At 45.0% G+C, this 20,836-nt stretch overlaps 1 protein-coding gene across 1 annotated transcript in view; it reads right to left on the bottom strand.

Annotated features, from left to right (window-relative positions):
- The window catches only part of LOC120924732 (vomeronasal type-2 receptor 26-like), a 52,674-nt gene extending 47,895 nt beyond the window's left edge, over positions 1-4,779 (bottom strand). Inside the window, exon 1 of the mRNA XM_040335749.1 lies at positions 4,746-4,779. The gene's annotated coding sequence lies outside the window, so the exon portion shown is untranslated. The remainder of the gene's footprint in view (positions 1-4,745) is intronic.
- Positions 4,780-20,836: the final 16,057 nt, after the last annotated feature.

Genomic DNA, 20,836 nt, shown 5'->3' with positions numbered 1-20,836 from the left:
AATACAATATGTTGTGCAATACATATAACACAATATATTAAATACGTACACATATATATTAATATTACAACAGGGTCAAGGGAAGAAATAATGGTCTGTTCAAAGACACAATTTCTGGAGTCTTGCAAGTAGTCATCCGACATATTTCCGATGTTGCAAAAGTTCAACTGAGCAAATTTTAATGTCTCCTAGAGACACCACTATGCACATGTCCAGAAAGTCTCCTAAGACATCACTCAGAAGGCTTTGAATGATTTTTGGAGCATTGCACGGTCCCAATGTCCATTCCTTCCTCAAAAGGGTGCAGGCTCAGTTCTTGAGGTGTAGGGACAGGTGCTGTGGAACTTGATGAAGATTCAGATCGTCTCTCTCTTAACCTACGATCTATTGTGACAGCACGTTGTATGGTATCATTGAGAGATTGGGGGAGATCTGCTCTAGCCAACTCATCCTTGAGTGGTTACGGAGTGTAATATCGTCCCACTCAGTATCAATGGCCCACCTCTGAAATTGCGCTATGAAGTCCTCAACAGGTCCTGTACCTTGTTTGAGATTCCTAATAGCATTTTCCGCAGTGAGTTGCTTGTTGAAATCATCATAAAGCAAGGACATAGTTGCGAAAAACTGTGGACATGAATTTAGGATGGGATCCTATTTTTCTAGGTAGGTATTTGCCCATGCCCATGGTTTTAGTTTTCTGAAAATTTATAACGCACATGTGAATGTGCACAGAGTAAAAATAGTTTGATAATCAACAATGTGTGGCTTCTTCTTTCTATGCTCAATACCAGTTTTAAAATGAAGTTGTTGTTTACAGTGACAATGGTGGTAATGTACTAAAGACAAATCCACTTGGAAGTTAAAGTGCACTAGGAGAACCTAGGAGACAGATAAAAGAAATACAGGCAATAATGTCAAATCTAGCTTTTCACTGAATTTTTATTTATTTTTTAGAATTTAAACATTGTCTGGCATAGCAATGGCCTCCCTACCCGTAAAATATTCAACATATTTCTCCGCACTGCACAGGTGCTTTGGGGGGCCAAGCCAGTATGGCCAGTATCCAGGCCCGTCAGGGGATTATCTGAAAGTCCGGCCCCAGGCCCAACTGTGGCCAGATAATTCAGTGCATTTCTCCTTAAAAAGTTGTGCAATATGCAGCAGGAGAAAACTATATGATTCATTTTGTAGTCCGTCATATGTATAGTGGTAAGGAATAGGCGGAACCAGCTAGCCATTATCCCAAAGGCATTCTCAACAACCCTTTGGGCTCTGGCCAGCTGGTAAATAAAAATCCTCCTCTCCGAGGTGAGGGTCCTCAGGGGAAATGGCTCCATCAGGTGTGGTCAAAGCTCGAAAACCTCATCAGTGATAAAAACACATGGAAGGTCCTCAACATTGTCTTCATCAGGTGGCAGTGCCAAGCCACCAGTCTGGAGATGTTGGGCAAATTCTGTCTGTGCGAACACTCCACCATCGGACATCCGGCCATTCTTCACCACGTCCACATACAGAAATTCATACTAATACCACCGCCATTAACACAATACTATTAAAACCTTTATAGTTATAATTATGACCCCGAATATGGTGGTGGCACTATGCGGACGTGCTCCCCATCTATTGCCCCTCCACAGTTGGGGAAGTCCCACCGCTGGTCAAACTGGGATGCCATATTCTGCCTTTCCTGTGGCGTTGAAGGAAACTGTGGAGTCAAACTAGAAAAAAATAGTACTTTTGCACATAACATTGCAAGCAGATTGCAAAAATACATTCTTGTCCAACATCAGTATAACATTTATTTTAAGGAGTATTTAAATACAAAAATAGAAGGCTCAATTATCAGATTCCTCACCCCCTCTGATGCCCCGTTGTAAACATTTTAGGGGGGAGGGGGTTCTAGCTGAGTTGGGGGCCCTCCAAAAAAGCCTCTGCCCCCCCTGCTTGAATTTAATGAGAACAAAAACATTTGTACACATTTTAGGGGGAGGGGGTTCTAGATGAGTTTGGGCCCTCCAAAAAAACCCTCTGCCACTCTGCTTGAATTTAATGAGAACAAAAACATTTGTACACATTTTAGGGGGGATGCACTACAATGGAGCTGAAAAAATACATTGGTAAGTGACTAGGGTATGTGTATATGGGCCCAGTATAGCTTGCTGGAGAGGTTAGTGAGGGGAAATATGCATGTAGGCCACAAAAGGAGCATTAAAACCTTACAGCATGCATGGGGACAAAGGGGACATTCACAACATATTACAATCATGGTAATTAGGGAAGGATTAAAGAAATACAATACATTAGCTTAAATACATAGAATGTGATGTTAAAGGAGAAAACTTACCTTAATATACCATATTTGCCGGCGTATAAGACGACTCGGCATATAAGACAACCCCCTAATATGCTGCTAAAAATGGTGGTTTTTAAGTCTACTCACCGTATTAGACGACCCCCTTGGGTGGAAGTAATGGGTTTTAATTAAATGAAGAAGCCGCAGCCCGCCGGTGCTCTGTACGGCTGTATGTAGTTTGTATATGCGCTGCTCAGCCAATCCCGATGCACTGTGTTGATGACAGAGCATGCTAAGCCTGCTCGGATTGGAGTAACAACCTCTGCCAATCCGAGCAGGCTACAAAATGTAGCCTGCTCGGATTGGCAGAGGTTATTACTCCAATCCGAGCAGGCTTAGCATGCTCTGTCATCAACAGAGTGCATCGGGATTGGCTGAGCGGTGCATATACAGAATACATGCAGCCGTACAGAGCAATCGGCAGCTGAAATCGATCGAGCAGCTGCTTCACCCGGCGTAAAAGATGACCCCCGGTTTTTGGCTGTGCAATTCCAGTGTAAAAGGTCATCTTATATGCCGGAAAATATGGTAGTCCTTCTGCAGGACTGAATTATGACAGAACAGGTCTCTGGTATAATGATACCGAGAGCCTGGGGGGAGATGCCTGTTGGGAACTTAAGGTCCTGCAGGCTTCTCCCAGTTGCCAGGCATCACAACGTGGCAACTAGTGATGGCTTGGTGAATCACAGTGTCCTGCCTCGTGATATAGGGGGACAGCAAATCCAACAGACGGTGAAAAACAGGGTCCGTCATCCGGAGATAATTCCTGAAGTCATCAGGATTATTCTCCTGTATTTCTCACAGAAGAGGTATATGAGAGAATTGGTCCCGCTGGAGCAACCAATTATTCATACATGAACTCCTCCTCACCCTGTTCATGTACTGAGCTCGGGTCAAAGTATTAACCCCAACACCAAGCCCAAATGCAGCACGAGCAATATGACGAGAACGTGCTTCCAACATGGCTAGAAACCGGTCAGCTGGTCAGAATGAACTAAACAGAACGCACTGAGGAACAGAAAGTCCTATGAAGAACAACCTGAAAAACAGAAACGAGTGGACAAGAAAGCACTGAAAAACAAATACAACCTTACTACATGCCCTGAAAGACAGATACGAACCCACAAGCACCAACTGAACACCAGAAAACGATCTGAAAAGCATGGAGACTGAGATTCAAGATCTATCTATAGATAGTCCTTCTCTCCACAACCCTAGCCCGGTGTTTGTGGGGGTTTGCAGGTGGGAGGCTTTTAAAAATAAGGAGGCCTCCAGATATGGACCCCCCTATGTGAATGAGTAAGAGGGACATAGTACTCCTACTCATTCACAAAAGTGTAACCTATAGAAAAAGACACACACATGTTATTAAAAAAAACACCCAATAAAAGCTCCTCATTGTAAATCCATAATTATGTTTATGCCTACTGCCTGCCAACCTGTCAACACTAAAAAACCCTAACAGACCCAGTGCACATGACAGGGAAGGGATGGGTATAGCAATGATGTCATTGATCAAATATGGTCCTGGCTGGGGATTAATTGCCATGTAAGCCAATGACATTGGTAACTTTGGTGGCTCCTAGTTTCCTGAAATATTAATTGCATATTCACTTTTTTACCAAATGTATTGGGACACCTGCCTTTACATGCACATGAACTTTAATGGCATCCCAGTCTTGGTCCGTAGGGTTCAATATTTAGTTGGCCCACCCTCTGCAGCTATTACAGCTTTAACTCTGGGAAGGCCGTCCACAAGGTTTAGGAGTGTGTCTATGGGAATGTTTGACCATTCTTCCAAAAGCACATTTGTGAAGTCAGGCACTGATGTTGTATGAGAGGCCTGGCTCGCAGTCTTAGCTCTATTTCACCCCAAAGGTGTTTGCAAAGGGTGGACCAACACAATATTGAACCCTATGGATAAAGACTGGAATGCCATTAAAGTTCATGTGAGTGTAAAGGCAGGCATCCCAATACTTTTGGTAATATAGGGTATGATCATCAGGGGACTGAACGGGAAAAAGTTCAGGCATTTGTCCAAATACAATAACAGCCAAAGAGGCTTTTGCCCGGCCAAATCACATCGGAATTCCAACGGAATTCCATCGGAAAAATATAGAACATGTTCTATATCTAAATTCCAATGGAATTCATCAGAATTTCCAATGAAAAAACTCAGATGGGGCTACACACGATCAGAAAATCCGATGGAAAAAGTCCATTGGACTTTTTCCATCAGACTTTTTCCCTCGTAAATTCCAATTGTGTGTACGGGGCATTATACTTTGTGATGCTTTGCCACAAGGATTATTTGTACCCTTTTGACCCACCTCATCATAAAACGACTAGCTGTCCTAAAGTTACATAATATAGGACATTCTTCTTTTCTTACCTGGGTGTAACCATATAGATTCAGCAGCTGGGCCATTTGGAAAGTGGTGTCAGAATTGAGATCTCCAATGAAACCAGCCAGGGCACCCCGCTCCATACAGGAATAATTTGGAGCTTCCTTTGTATGTCCAGACAATATCTGTAGAACGTCTTTTATAGCTTTATTCACATGTCCACAAGAATCATACACATGATATCCCAGAGTTATGTTGGGCAGAATATCTGGACTGCGGTTTATCTCATCAATAGCAAATATAAAAGCCAGGAGATGTCTGTATTCTCTCGTGTAAACCCTGCAGAAAATTTAGAGTTTTTCATTGGTCTACAGGACAAGGATTCAAGCGGAAATGATTTATGCAAAAATAGATAATACATTTCAACCACAGATCTATGGTGGGATTGATATTCAATCATTCCTGCATTTATATAAGTTATAGCCGTGGTTGGCAATTTAGGAGGTCTAGAGGACCTCAGCTGTAGCCCCTGATATCACCAAGTAGCTGCACATAATATTCAGTATATGTAATTCTACAGAAGGAGGTCAGAGAATGGAGACTTACTAGAGGAAAGGGTCAGAGACTACAAACGTGCTACAAGGCTGGTTGGAGCCTACAGACATGCCATAGGAGACAGTCAGGGTCAGAGATAAGACAATCTTCCTGGGTTTCGTTTGTGAAAAGTTTATCAAATCTTGCTTAAATTCTAAAGTTTGTGAACTGTCAAACCCCATTGAAGTCCATGTGGGAGAATATTGTTTTTTTAGTTCTCTCCATTTCTCTCCAATAGACAAACTATTGTCAAACAAAAAGGCATGGGAACTGGCCACTGCCATGATGGGGGGAGGGGGGGCAAACTATTGTCAAACACAAAGGCATGAGAACTGGCCACTGCCATGATGGGGGGAGGGGGGGGGCATGTACCAATACCATAATAATAAAAATTTGTCTCTCCCTACACAGTATTTTCAGCTCTCCATAACAGATCCCACACATTAATAATATGGTTTATGTAAGCTCACCTCTTTTTCAGAAAGTGGGTTGGGTTATTTATTTCCGTATATTATTGGGTCTTGTGACCGGGGAAATGACTAGGGATGGTATAAACCCAGGTTTGAACCAAATGTTGCTTGTTTGGAGGTTAGGCAAATGGCTGAACTAATTTTGAATGTGGCCAGGTCAAACCTCCGGCACCAGCTGGAAGGGAGACATTTGGTATCAGAATTACTAAATGTGACCTCTTCCCTTCTGACTGGTTCTTAGGAAACCGGAAGCCACAAACATAATCTGCTCCGTCGCTCATTTGTTTTGGTGGGTTGGATCAGAAATGTTGGACAAACTGATTGATAATGGATTTATATTATGGATTTTTTTTTAAAGTTCTTGTCAAAAACGGTGGTGTGCTTATTTTTTCACTTATTCTAAGAATGAGTAGGCTACTGTGTACCTCTAACTCATTCACATAGGGGGAGGGCTTGTATCTGGGGTTTCCAGTTTCCAATAAGCTTGTCCTCATCATTATAGTGCTTGCCAATGAGGCCCTCCTGGCAAGGTACCCCCCATGCTGGGGAAATGTGGCCTGGTATGGTTCAGGTGGGGAGGCTGAAATCTTACTTCACTTTTCCTGGTCTGACAGGGGCCATGATCATATACAGTAAGTGTCACATGTGGATTTTGGGTGGAACCACATGCTTTTGTTTGCCTGAAATTTCATCTTAAAATTCGTATTAGACCCTACTGGTCTGGTATGAATATTTATGGGAAGGCCATATGCCATTTTTTGAGTGCCATCTTTATCAGACCATCATCAGGGATATGGGTCATTTGTGCATCCTTAGGGGGAATTATACACATTTTAGTTTTGTGTGGGGTCCACCATTAACATCTATACCAGACCCTCACCTGGGATAATAGTCTGCTATAGATTAGGAGACCCCTCAGCTGTTTGGTAGGTGGCTGTAGCTGTGATTTTCCAGCAACTTAAACAGCATTTTTTTTTAATTTGCAAATGTTAATGTTGCTGTTGTAGGTTGTATACATCATCCAGATGTGCCACTTTACCAGCGGGGTCAGGGAAACCCCAAAGGATGTTAGTTATTTTCTTTTCCATTCCTGTTCACAAAACAGTTCAGTTTTGGGCACCAGTTCTCAAAAAGGATATCGGAGAACTGGAGAAAGTGCAGAGAAGGGCAACCAAACTGATAAGAGGCATGGAGGAGCTCAGCTATGAGGAAAGATTAGAGGAACTGAATTTATTCACTCTTGAGAAGAGGAAAATTAGGGGGGATATGATCAACATGTACAAATATATAAGAGGTCCATACAGTGGACTTGGTGTTAAGTTATTCACTTTACGGTCAACACTGAGGACAAGGGGGCACTCTTTACGTCTAGAGGAAAAGAGATTTCACCTCCAAATACGGAAAGGTTTTTTCACAGTAAGAGCTGTGAAAATGTGGAACAGACTCCCTCCAGAGGTGGTTCTGGCCAGCTCAGTAGATTGCTTTAAGAAAGGCCTGGATACTTTCCTAAATGTACATAAAATAACTGAGTACTAAGATTTGTAGGTAAAGTTGATCCAGGGTAAATCCGATTGCCTCTCGGGGGATCAGGAAGGAATTTTTTCCAATGCTGTAGCAAATTGGATCATGCTCTGCTGTTTTTTTTTTGCCTTCCTATGGATCAACTGTGGGTATGAAGTTGGGTGTATGGGATTGTACTGTGTTTTTTATTTTGTTTGTTTATTTTTTTTGTGGTTGAACTGGATGGACTTGTGTCTTTTTGTCAACCTGACTAACTATGTAACTATGTAACTATGTAACTTTGCCTATGTACTCAAGGGTTCTAATCACACCCCCCCCCCCCACACACACACACACACAGTTTTTCAGTTTTCATCTCTGACAGCAAAACAACCCCCCCATGTTGTAGAGTTGAGGAGAAGGGGAGACATTCTTTAGTTTAGCAAAAGAAACTTGGCAGAGCTGACACCATTCCTTGTTATTTCACGTTTTCTCTGTCACGTTTTGTGTGAAATATTAAAAGGCGTAAAAAATTGTTAAACCCCCCCCCCCCAAACAATATATTTTCTGAAAGCAAAGACCCTGCAGAATACAATGGTGGTAGTTTGATTTTTTATGATATTAGAGGCGCAGTTTATTAAATAAATATTTTCAATAGAAAATACACTAAAAGTAATGTTACTGCACACAAATAAGATGCATTACACAACTTTTGGTAAAATATAAAAGAGGTTGTTCTGAGCAAATAGAGACCCAACATGAAAAGCCTTAAAATTGTGCATTCCGGTGAAAAGGTGAATGTAATTCTGGCCATCAGAAACAGAAATACTATATAATGTTATTGTGGTGCCTTAAAATTCATGTCAAACCAAAACCTTGTTTTCCTTTAGACAGCCACTGTCCAGGGCTCCATTAGAGAGATTTCCCCTCAGTTCCTGTCCTGCAGATAAAAGTTCTACCAGTACAGTAAGTAGACCCCAACACACAACACACCTCAAAGCACCATAATGCACATACCAAGCACTGAATTCCTTAAAAAAAAAGGGTCATGTGGGTTTTTCATCCCATGTGGTACATTGGCAGCTATTCGTAACATTATCACACATCTCTCCTAAAGACACAGCTCTGTTGATCAGATTGGGAGATTTACACTTCATATTTCACTTACCCTGCACACATGAGATTATAACTAAGACTTCCTTTCTGTTTCCAGTCTATCACTATAGAATGTACAGCGAATATCCCTCCTATAATGATGTCTCCATCCTGAGAATACTTGTACTCAAATGTATAATTCCTCATAGTCATATCACAGCGGTGAGCAGAGTTCTGGGTGTCAGATGTGCAGGGGGTCACACACAAAGACAACAACCACAATAATATAAGAAGATATCTGAAGACAACATGGCCGAGTCTCTGATAGACTCCAATGAGTTCTTCTCCCAACCTCCTCATCACTGACAGCAGCCCAGGATCCTGACACTGACTTAATGGATGAGCTAAAGGCTGTGAGAGTGTCAGGTTTATAAAGAATAATTCTGTTATTTATTACTGATAGACTGGAATATGAATCTGCTTATAGAGCAGGAAAAAAAGGCCAAACCTAAAATACACAGAATCCATCTTTGTCAGCACCGTAGATAGTGAAGGTTATACAAATATCATTATGACATATTGTACATGAAACAGAAAAAATGAGAAGTTGTGAAATTGATGGCCAAGACTGCCGTGTTTATTATTAATATTCATATTCATATTATTATTATTATTATTATTATTATTATTATTATTATTATTATGTATAAATACAGGTGTAGGGATAAGGTTCAGCAATAAAAAAGAAAAAGTGCAGCGCTAAATTACATATGGTAAAAACCATATATAAAAAATGTATTTTGCAAAAAGCAAATACAGTGCTCACAAACAAGTGAGAATATATTGGACCTGATTAAAGTAAACAAATATGAATACCTAGAGGTATATAACAAAAAATATATAATACATGTGAATAACCCTATATATCACAAGGGTGATATAAGTGAACAAAAGTCCAATACTAATAAATGGAACTACTTCAATTACAGAAAGTCCAAATATGAAACAAATAAATAAAAAGCCTCATTGAGGTAGACTAAGTTAAAAAACATGTGAGGCGAGTCGTCTCAAGGCAGGAATCAGATGCACGATCCGTAGTACAATCCAATAATGACTTGAACAGGTGAGAGAAGTCACATCAAGGTATCACTCTTTCAGGGTCAGCCAAGACATCCAAATGGTAAATATAAAAGATGGATACTCTTACCAGATAAGGTGGACACACTCGTCAGCGATGGTGTGTCAATCGGGCATGTACGAGCTCCTCAAATCGGTGGCAACAAATGGAACAGCCGATGAAATTGTTGATAATCACCATCAGAAGTCAAATGTATCCAAATTGGTATAAATCCCTGAAGAAATCCTTACAGAGGGCAGCAGGTGTATATGTCCGTTCATAGGAACATTGAAGGAAAAGGAAAACAGAAGAGACCAGTACAGGTCTTTAGAAGAGACCAGTACAGGTGATCACATAGAAAAAATAATGCAGCGTGGTAAGCAGGTAGCAAATATAGGCTATGTACCCAACATGTTTCGAGCTACTGGCTCTTCAACTGGGGCATGATCCATGTCGGGTACATAGCCTATATTTGCTACCTGCTTACCACGCTGCATTATTTTTTCTATGTGATCACCTGTACTGGTCTCTTCTAAAGACCTGTGCCTTTTTATTCATTTTTTTGCTTTTATTGTATTTATCCATGCCTAATAAAGGCCTTTTTTATTGGGAATAACTACACCATGTGGAGCTGTTTTCCTTTTCCTTAAATGTTCCTATGAACGGACATATACACCTGCTGCCCTCTGTAAGGATTCCTTCAGGGATTTATACCACCAATTTGGATACATTTGACTTCTGATGGTGATTATCAACAATTTCATCGGCTGTTCCATTTGTTGCCACCGATTTGAGGAGCTCGTACATGCCCGATTGACACACCATCGCTGACGAGTGTGTCCACCTTATCTGGTAAGAGTATCCATCTTTTATATTTACCATTTGGATGTCTTGGCTGACCCTGAAAGAGTGATACCTTGATGTGACTTCTCTCACCTGTTCAAGTCATTATTGGATTGTACTACGGATCGTGCATCTAAATCCTGCCTTGAGACGACTCGCCTCACATGTTTTTTAACTTAGTCTACCTCAATGACGCTTTTTCTTTATTTGTTTCATATTTGGACTTTCTGTAATTGGAGTAGTTCCATTTATTAGTATTGGACTCTCTTTTTTTTCACTTATATCACCCTTGTGATATATAGGGTTATCCACATATATTATATATTTTTTGTCATATACCTCTAGGTATTCATATTTGTTTACTTTAATCAGGTCCAATATATTCTCACTTGGTTGTGAGCACTGTATTTGCCTTTTGCAAAATACATTTTTTATATATGGTTTTTACCATATGTAATTTAGCGCTGCACTTTTTATTTTTGTATACAACATTGTTCCATTGTTGGTGCTGGCTGCTACACTTATTATTTATCTTTTTACATGATTAGTGCAATTTTTCCTTTATGTTTTTTATAAGGTTCAGCAGTTACCATAGATTTGTGGTTAATCCCTGGGATTCATAAAGCTTGTGAATCACACACTTTTGGCTGAAAAGTTTACAGGTTCAACACCAACATAGAGAACAACCTCTAATGCGGTAAACAAGGAATGGATGAAGGAATGGATGACCTATCGTATCGATGGATGGGTGGGGTCACAGCAGCTTTATTATCAGTGTTGATAGGGACAGCTGACACTTCTGTGTAGAGAGAGATTATTATTATTATTATTGTTTTATTTTTATTTTTCAATCGGTACATGTCCCCCATGGCAGTGCATAAATTAGAATATTAGCATGTTACTGCCAGTCTGCTCTTTAAGCTGCCTTTTGTTTGAAGACTGCCACTGGATTGTTTGAAAGACTAAGTGCAAGAACAGTGTGCACCTAATCCACCGCCCATCATTCACCAAACCCCCTATCCCAACTGATAAGATAAAAGTTAGGCATATACCAGTTAGGCCTATTATCCCCAATTAAAACTATCTTGCTGCTGGACAATTTTACACTGTATGCTGTTCAGTATCCTAATGAGAATTTGACAATTTGAAATCAGTATAAAAACTTTTCTGTGGCGAGCCAAGGTCTCTATATTGATGTCTGACTTTTTGTGACTACTTTGACAATAAATGTGTGATCCAGCAGAAGGTATTTTAGACCTGTTTTTGTATTTGATATCACATTGTGTAGTGGGACAAGGCAAGGTCTACAAGCTGACATTTTCTGATGCAGAGGTCAAAAGATGTACCAATGACAAAATAAAAAATCTCTCCCTACACAGAACTGTCAGATGTCCCTAACAATTCCGACCCACACTGACAATATGGCTGCTGTAAGGCCACCCTCATATGAGAAGAGGTTTGGGTTATCCATTCCTTTACATTATTGGCTCTTGTGACTCAGATGGCTAGAGGCAATAAGTATGCACTGCATTATAGGTTGCCCCTTATTTCTGTTGGTGAACTTGCAAACTTATCAGCCAAATGTCTAAAATGTGCAAATTTTGTGAATGCCGGGGGAATTGCTGAGAATTCAGTGTACTGGTGAAGTCAAACTTCATCCCTAACAATTTTTTTAAATATTTTGAAACATGTCAGCATGCTTCAGTTACAGTACATGTCTAAATACTGAGAGACAAAATAATTGAAATGGGGCAATAAACACAGTGGGTGGTGGGTGAGGGGCGTAGCTTGGAGTAGGGTACACATGTGCTGAGCTCTGCTTCCAGTCTGTCGTATTCCTGAGATCCTGAGTGCCCACTTTTGGTATTTTTATCTTCATTTAGTGTACTGTCAACCCTTCTCCACATGTCCCTGTCTCATAAATCCACTACTCCTACGCCTTCTCTGGACAAATATCAGAGGCAAAAGCGTAATCACTTGAAGGAAGATGGCGCCGCTGCTGTACTAGCTCCGGATCCTGCCATGGCTGATATCACTAAAGTGCTGAAGGCTATTTCCACCTTCCAAGCAACTCTGACGACTAATGGCGCGTACACACGGTCGTTTTATGTGATGAAAAAAAATGACGTTTTTAAAAACGTCACTTTAATTGACCGTGTGTGGGGGAAAACGTCGTTTTATGTCTTCTAAAAAACGACCAAAAAAAATTGAAGCATGCTTCAATTTTATGTGTCGTTTTTCAAAACGTCAACTTTTACTTCACAGAAATTGATCGTGTGTAGCAAAAACGTCGTTTAAAACGACGTTTTTTCATCCGCGCATGCCCAGAAGCTACTTATGAAGCTAGCTTCAATGGAAAAACGTGGTGAACGTAACCTCGCTTTGCTAGAACATTGTGAGAAAAACGATGGTGTGTAGGCAACTTCGTCTTTGAAAATTGAAGTTTCAAAAACGTCGTTTTTTACTTCACAGAAAATGTCGTTTTTTTTCATCACATAAAGTGATGGTGTGTATGCGGCATAAGATAGAGAGGTGAAAGTGGACATATCCCTCATAAGACATGATATGCACAAACTGTGAGATCATATCACAGAGATGGAGGCCAGGATCAGTCAAACTGAGGACACCCCCAGAAGCACACATCGGAACCCATGCAGCATCAGATCCAGCAATTCACCCAGAAACCAGTTGACCTGGAGAATAAAGCCTGGTGCTTGATTTGCTTTTTGCTTTATCAGCCTCCCTGAGGGATTAGAAATCCCCAGCCCTGCTACCTTTCTAGAGAATCTCCTGATCACTACCTTTGGCAGGGCGGTCTTGATCTTGATTAACCCATGGCCCCCATAAAGTTTCTCACGTGGAATGTTTGTGGAATCTGTGATAAGCTTAAATGCTCCGCTGTCTTTAATTACCTCAAATTACACTGTGATCCTAGTTGAGACATACATTACTGGGCAACTTCAAATAGCTATTAAACTCCCCTGGATAGGCTGGGATTGCCATGCCATGCACACCTCTTCCCGGGGAGTTTCTGTTCTGATTGCCAAAACAGTCCAATTTGAGATTCTATCAGTAATCTTGGACCCTCAGGGCAGATTCATTTTTTATGCATGTGGTATTGTATGGGAGGCCTTATCTAATTTTGGCCTGTTACATTCCCCCCCCCCACAGTTCTATGGTAGTTAGTGACGGTTTTCTATTTATGGCCCAATTTCCAGCTATGCCAGCTATTTAGTTGGGAAATTTTGATATGGTTCTCAATCCAGCACTAGATTGCCTGCACTCATTCTCTGCTATCGCATCGCCGACTCAATTAAGTTGTTTATTTGTGGACTTTGCTTTGAAGAACACTTGTAAATATATATCCAATCCCCCATATTCAATCACTGGCTAACTCCTGCCACCTTAAGCTCAGCAACATCTCCAGAATCCGACTCTTCCTGACTAATGACACCACAAAGCAACTTATTCGCTCCTTGATTATATCCCGACTTGGAAACTTTTTCCTTAATGACCTACCCTTAAGCATGCTATCACCCCCTCAGTCTATTATGAATTCTGATGCTAGACTAATACACCTCACTAACCGATCTGTGACTGCTGCTCCTCTCTGCCAATCCCTTCACTGGCTTCCCCTACCCCACCGTGTAAAATTCTAAATGCTAACCATAACATACAAGGCCATTCACAACATCGCCCCCATCTACATCACCAACCTCACCTGCAGATATCACCCAAATCATCCCATCCGCTCCTCCCAGGACCTCCTGCTCTCTAGCTCTCTTGTTATCTCCTCCCATGGTTGCCTTTGGGACTTCTCCAGAGCCTCTCCCATCCTCTGGAACTCTCTGCCCCAGTATGTCCAATCAGCCCCCACCCTGTCCACCTTTAGGAGATCCCTGAAAACAAATTCATTCAGAGAAGCCTATCCCACACCTAACTAACAACTATCCCGAGCCTCCCCCATCCAATTCTTTGTAGCTATTACCTTTTGTACCACCACCCCTCCAATTAGAATGTAAGCTCTACAAGCAGGGCCCTCCTTTACCTTTTTGTATTGAACTGTACTGTAATTGTTTTGTCCCCCTATACCTTGTAAAGCGCTGCGTAAACTGTTGGCATATAAATCATATATAATAATAATAATAATAATAATAATAATAATAATAATAAAATAATAAGACGGAATACCCGACCACTCAAGCATTTTCTTTTTTTCTCAGCAATGCATTCAACCATGTCCCATATAGATTTTATAGTGGTGTCCACTACCCTGCTACCTCTGATGGAGAAAGTAAGATTCCACCCTGGAATACTTTCGGACCCTGGACCCCTACTGGGTAACTCTCCACCTCGCTCCTCAGGTTAGGCCTCATCCTCAGTGATTACTCTCTTTTTTAGCTGACTGCCCTGGCGGATCAAGAGAACATTCAGCAAGAATGCAATTTTACTTTACCTTCATAACTCTAACCGCGATACAGCCTAGGTGGGGTTGGTATGGAGGATTGGTATGGGAGGCTTTCAAATTACATGCCCACTCTCTATTATCTAGGTGCATAAACCAGCTGAAAGCCTCCTCCAAAATTATTCTACAACAAGCCACCGACCGGCTGACGTCCCTCGCTGATACTTTTTGCTGAAACTTTTGCGGCAAATTCTTCTCCCGACAACACCATTGCGTTGAAATCACAAACTCGGGGGGCGTGTCCGGAAGCTGCCTGGTATGGACGTGTGAGCACTGAGCTCCTCCACAGCCCACAGTGAAACGGCCTGCTGCGGGGACACAGACGGCTCTTTTATGGGTGGATCCAGGCGCACCCGATCCTCCAGGGTCCGGGGGTCCTCTCAAGCACCGCCCGGTACCTCTGCGACCCTCCGTGGGTACTTTTCGCCACCCCCCATGCTCAGGGATGTCCCCAGACTGTTCTGTACGGCCTCGGATCCGGGCCTAACCTCTGGGAGTCCTGACTCCCCTGCCTCTCCTGCTCTATCAGAGGACTTTCCCCCCCTGCCAGTCCATGATAGTGCCTGGGCACCAGGGGCCTTACAAATGGTGCCCCCTGGTGCGCACAGGCCACAGCCTGCGCCCCTCCTGCTCCCCCCCAGCCTCAGAGAATTTCACAGGGCATGGACCCCGAGCCTGATGTGTGGGGGACGGATCCGGCAACATCATACGCCCGAGTGGCTGGCTCCCCGACTGGGGTCCCTGTGGACAGACATGCTTCCCCCCAGTGCGCCCCCCAGAATGGCTGAGCCCTTCAGTGCCCCAGCTGCACTCCGAGATCCCAGCCCGGCATGAGGCCCCCCTGAACTTACTGCGGGGTCCCCCCCCCTCAGCAAATCTCCCAACCCCATCAGGGGATTGACCCTCGTCTTCCTGAGCACCCCCCCTGGCAAGCGTACCTCCAGGCCATGCCAACTAAAGATGACTTCAGGCTGCTCATTGAGGAGGTCAAATCGGCCTGCTGCGCTGAGATTAAATTTCTCCATGCCAACTTTAAGCACCTTTCTGACAGAGTAGAAATGGCGGAGGAGGAAATCCAAGAAACCAAACTAGCGGTCCATCGCACTCAGGTGCAAGGCGCCGACCATCGTTTAATGCTTAGAGACATGCAGCACCAAGTGGAGGATTTGGACAACAGGGGGCGCAGGAACAACATCCGCATCAGGGACCTGCCTGAGTCGGAGGGCCCCGAGGACCTGCATGATACCCTTCAGACCCTCTTTAACGATCTTTTGGGCGAACCCCCGAACAAGCCGATAGAGATGGATCGGGCACACCGCACCCTTCGGCCCAAGGGCCCTGCTTCCAGACCTCGCGACATCATCTGCAAAATCAACTCCTTCCCCCTGAAAGAGGACATTATGCGAAAAGCCCGCACCATCAGGAAGGTGGTCCTTGGCAACTCTCAACTACAGCTGTACCTGGACTTGTCTTGGATAACCCTGCAGAAGCGCAGACTCCTACAACCCCTCCTTCTCTCGCTGCAGGAACGTGACATAGTCTACCGCTGGGGTTCCCCTTTCAGCCTCACTACCCGTCGGCAGGGACAATCGACGGTGCTCCGGTACCCGGAAGACCTGGAGGCGTTCTGCGAAACTATGGACATCCCTGTTCCCCGCCTCCAAGAATGGGACTTGGTGGCAACGCCACCGCCGCCACCCACGGTCTGACGGCCATGATTAAGCACTAAATTACGAGTGTGAAAAGTGTCGGCTGTCCTGTCTTTGAGGTTGCAGTGACTGTGTGTGTACAGTTCAAAATAAAAGACAACTTTCTTTTAAGTTATTTTGGAGTGCGGCTGTCCAATTTCTTTCCTCCACTTTTTGCTACAAGCATTGCCAGCACCTTGGTAATCCAACCGTCCTTGATTGCTTACGGGGCTCACCTGAAGCAGTGAAAAATCTCCCCCCACGTGCCCCCACCGGCCCCAGGCATGGCTGAAAACTGTTGACCCTGGACCCCATTCTGGCCACTCTTTTGGCATGTTCCCCCTTTGCCCCCCCTGGCCCACCCATTAACCACACTAGCAGTCCCCCCTAGGCCCTTAGCTAGTCACTTAGCCCTTAGGTTTATCCTTCCAGAGTTTCCTTGATACCTGATTGCATTTCTCTGTTTATTGATTGAAACTGTTCTCTATGTCCCCCCGGCCTGGTCCCTCCCCCTTCTGGGGGGTCTTGGTCGGGAGGACTTATTGGAACCCTCTGGGTCCTGAATGGCGCGGTGCATTCGGGCCTTTTTTGCACTATGTTACCTTGATTGTTGTGCATTAAATGCTGTTGTCTTTCTTTTTTTTTCTTCCTCTTTCCCTCTTTTCCCTCCTCCTTCCTTCCCTCCCTCTCCCCGCTCCCACGGTCCGGCTCGTGCCCCTGGCGGATACCCGATCGGCTCCCGTGTCCTGGCGCCCCCCTCAGGTGAACCCCGCAACTGGATCAGATAAGTGGCCTCTTGTTTGCATATACCCGTGACTATGGCTAATATAGTATCTCTTAATGTCCACGGCCTAAATTCAAATAAGAAGAGGCATCTTGCCCTGAGGGAGATCAGGCATTCTGGGGCAGACATTGTCCTCCTTCAGGAGACGCATTTCAACAAGGGAGATGCCTTTGCGTTTGCGGCCAGACAATACCCCTAGGTTTTCCAGGCGTTTAATCACCGAAAGCGGGCGGGAGTGGCCATCCTTTTCAAGCATGGTTCCCCCTTCACGTGTTCCGAGTCGTTTATTGACCCAAGGGGGCACTATATCATCCTGAGAGGCCTCTGGCAAACACAACCCATCACCTTGTGCACCCTATATGCCCCTAACACCCACCAGATTCACTTCCTCTCCAGGATACTTGCGCGCCTGTTTCGGGCGCCTAATGAATATCTGCTGATTGGCGGGGACTTTAACCTATCTCAGTCGGTGACCCTTGACCGCCAGGTAATGAACCCCTCTGACCCGCAAACCCGAGCCCACAGGGACTTTCCGCCAGCTCACAAGACGTTATGCCCTATTTGACACATGGCGCGCCCTTCACCTGGGGGACAGACAGTTCACGTTTTACTCGGCCCCACACCGCATGCACTCCCGTATAGACAACTTTTTCGTTAACAACGCTACCCTTCGTGTTACTAGGGAGGCCCGGATATTGCCGATATCCTGGTCGGATCATGCCCCGGTGGTCATGACCCTGAACCTGGGTGCCCCCAACCAAAGGCCGTGTCACTGGCAGCTGAACAACTTTTTGCTCCAGTATGGCCCCTCCAGGTCGGAGCTGGAGTCGACGTTGCAGCATTACTTTGTTGAAAATGACACCCCGGATGTCTCCCTGGCCACTCTCTGGGAGGCCCACAAGGCGGTCCTTCGGGGGCGCTGCGTGGCGCTCTCCTCAGCCATGAAAAAAGATGGGACCTGAGGATCCTGGAGATCCAACTGCAAACTTCTCCTTCCATACCCCTTCTTAAAAGGATAGTCTTTTTGCGCACAACACTCCGAGATCTGGCTCTGGGCCAGGTGGAGAAGGCCCTGCTCCGACTGAAACAACAATACTATGACAAGGGAAACAAGGCCCACTCCCTGCTGGCACGTAAGTTATCGGAACGCTCCCACATGACCACCTTCCACCAGATTAAAGACGGGGCAGGATGTCTCCTGACCCACCCTCGGGATGTAGCTTGTGCCTTTGAGGAGTTTTACACGGCCCTATACAGTGACCCTGACATCCCGCACGACCCTCCATCCCCCGATATCGCTGACCGCCTGCATGACTACTTAGAACGCAGCGGAATCCCCAGGATCCAGGCTGCAGCCCTTCTCTCCCTTAACGCCTCTATAACTGAGGAGGAACTCACGGCCACCATTAAGACACTGCCTGCACATAAATCCCCTGGCCCGGATGGCCTCCCATATGAGTACTATAAGACGTTCCTCCCCATCCTCCTCCCGCGTATGTGTAAGTTGTTTAATGCCTTCCTTCAGTCGACCCCCATCCCCACAGACATGCAACGGTCGTTCCTAACACTGATCCCCAAACCCTGACAAAGACCCGTCTGCGTGCGCTAGTTACAGGCCAATCGCGCTACTCAACTCAGATCTAAAAATATTTACCAAGCTCCTCTCGCTGCGTTTGAATGTGGTTCTCCCTTCCCTGGTCCACAAGGACCAAGTAGGCTTTGTCCCCCTCCATCAAGCGGGGGACAACACAAGACGGGTTATCGACCTGATAGATGTGGTAAACAGGGAGGGCCAAGAATCATTGGCCCTCAGTCTAGATGCAGAAAATGCGTTTGACCGCCTTAGCTGGCCCTTCCTGTTTTCCACGCTAAAACACGTGGGGTTCCGGGGCCCCTTCCTCCGGGCCATACGGCACCTCTACACGAACCCTACGTCTCAGGTTAAGACCCCCTTTGCCCATTCTCCTTCTTTTCCGATAGCCAATGGGACACGCCAGGGATGCCCACTCTCGCCGCTCCTTTTCGCACTATGCGTAGAACCCCTGGCGGCGTCTATTCGCAGGAACCCGGACGTTCGGGGAGTTCCGGTGCGGGGTAGGGAATTTAAGATGGCGCTTTTTGCGGACGACGTAATACTGACCCTGACCCAACTCAGAATTTCCCTTCCTAACCTGCACGCGGAACTTGATTTATATAGGTCCCTGTCGGGTTATAAGATAAACGCGGCAAAGTCGGTAGCTCTCACCATTAACATCCCTGACGAGGAGGTCCGACATCTAAAACAATGCTTCCCCTACCATTGGGCAACAGCGGGTCTGAAATACCTGGGTGTGCAGATCACCCCGTCTTTTGACACCTTATATAAGGCTAATCCCCCCCCCTCTATAGGTCCATAAGAGAAATTTTGCAGAAATGGAGGGCCCATCACATCTCTCTTTTGGGTAGGGTGGCCTCTGTTAAGATGGTCATCCTTCCCAAACTCCTCTACCTCTTCCAGACGTTGCCTGTCCCAGTCCCATATGCGGATCTACGTAAGCTCCAAGCGGATTTGGTACGCTTTGTCTGGAATTATGGGCGGCACAGGATACTCAGAACGGTCCTGACAGCATCCCGCACCGACGGGGGATTGGGGTTCCCCGACTTGCTTAAATATTACCAGGCAGCCCAATTGCGCGCCGTTACCTCTTGGTTCCCCCAGCGCTCCTATAACAAATGGACAGAAGTTGAGAAAATATGGCTGGCCCCCACGCACCCGAATAGCCTGTTGTAGAACGCGAGCGCGGAGGTGGACCCGGGCCGACTTTTAGGACCCATGCTCCACCTCAGGACGCTTTGGCGTAGGCTGTCCCCGGCGTATGGTTTGAGCTCAGAGCGGTCCCTTTTGACATCTTTCCTGTTCAACCCCAGGATGCCTGATGGTCTGACCCACCAGATGTCGTCACCTTGGGCGACGCGTGACCTCTTCCACTTTGGTCATTTAGTGGACCCTATTACCCGAAAACTGCACTCATTCTCTGATTTGCAAAAGAAATTCAAATTGCCTCGCCAGGTGTTCTATGGGTATCTGCAGATAAGACACTATGCGCAATCATTTGCCCCAAAGCTCCAATTTTCGGTGCCAACGCCTTTCGAAAAACTGGTACTGGAGGGATCTGCTCGCCGCGTGTTGATATCGTGTTGATATCAGACATATATAGGCTGTTAAACTCTCGCTCCTTCCCCTCCATGGGTAAGCATGCATACATACTTTGTTGGGAAAAGGCGCTTGGGGAGGAGATCCCGGAGGCTACATGGCAGACGATCTGGACTCAGGCAGCTAAAAGCTCTCTCTGTACGCTGTACAAGGAGAACGCCTATAAAGTACTGTATTTTTGGTATATGACACCAGATGTTCTCCATGCTATATATCCATCCAGCTCCGAAAGGTGTTGGCGTTGCCAGGGAGCCAAGGGTACTTTGTACCACATATACTGGACCTGCAGTTGCTGTCTCGCCTCCTGGGAGTACCGGTCCCCTATTTTTACTAGGGGTGTCATCCCTGCTGATCCCAAATCCTCCAAAAAATTGATGATGCATGTATTA

Source organism: Rana temporaria, chromosome 1, assembly GCF_905171775.1.
Source record: "Rana temporaria chromosome 1, aRanTem1.1, whole genome shotgun sequence".
NCBI lineage: Eukaryota > Metazoa > Chordata > Amphibia > Anura > Ranidae > Rana > Rana temporaria.
Note: the sequence above shows the minus strand (reverse complement) of the source record. Positions and strands in the feature narration are given on the sequence as shown.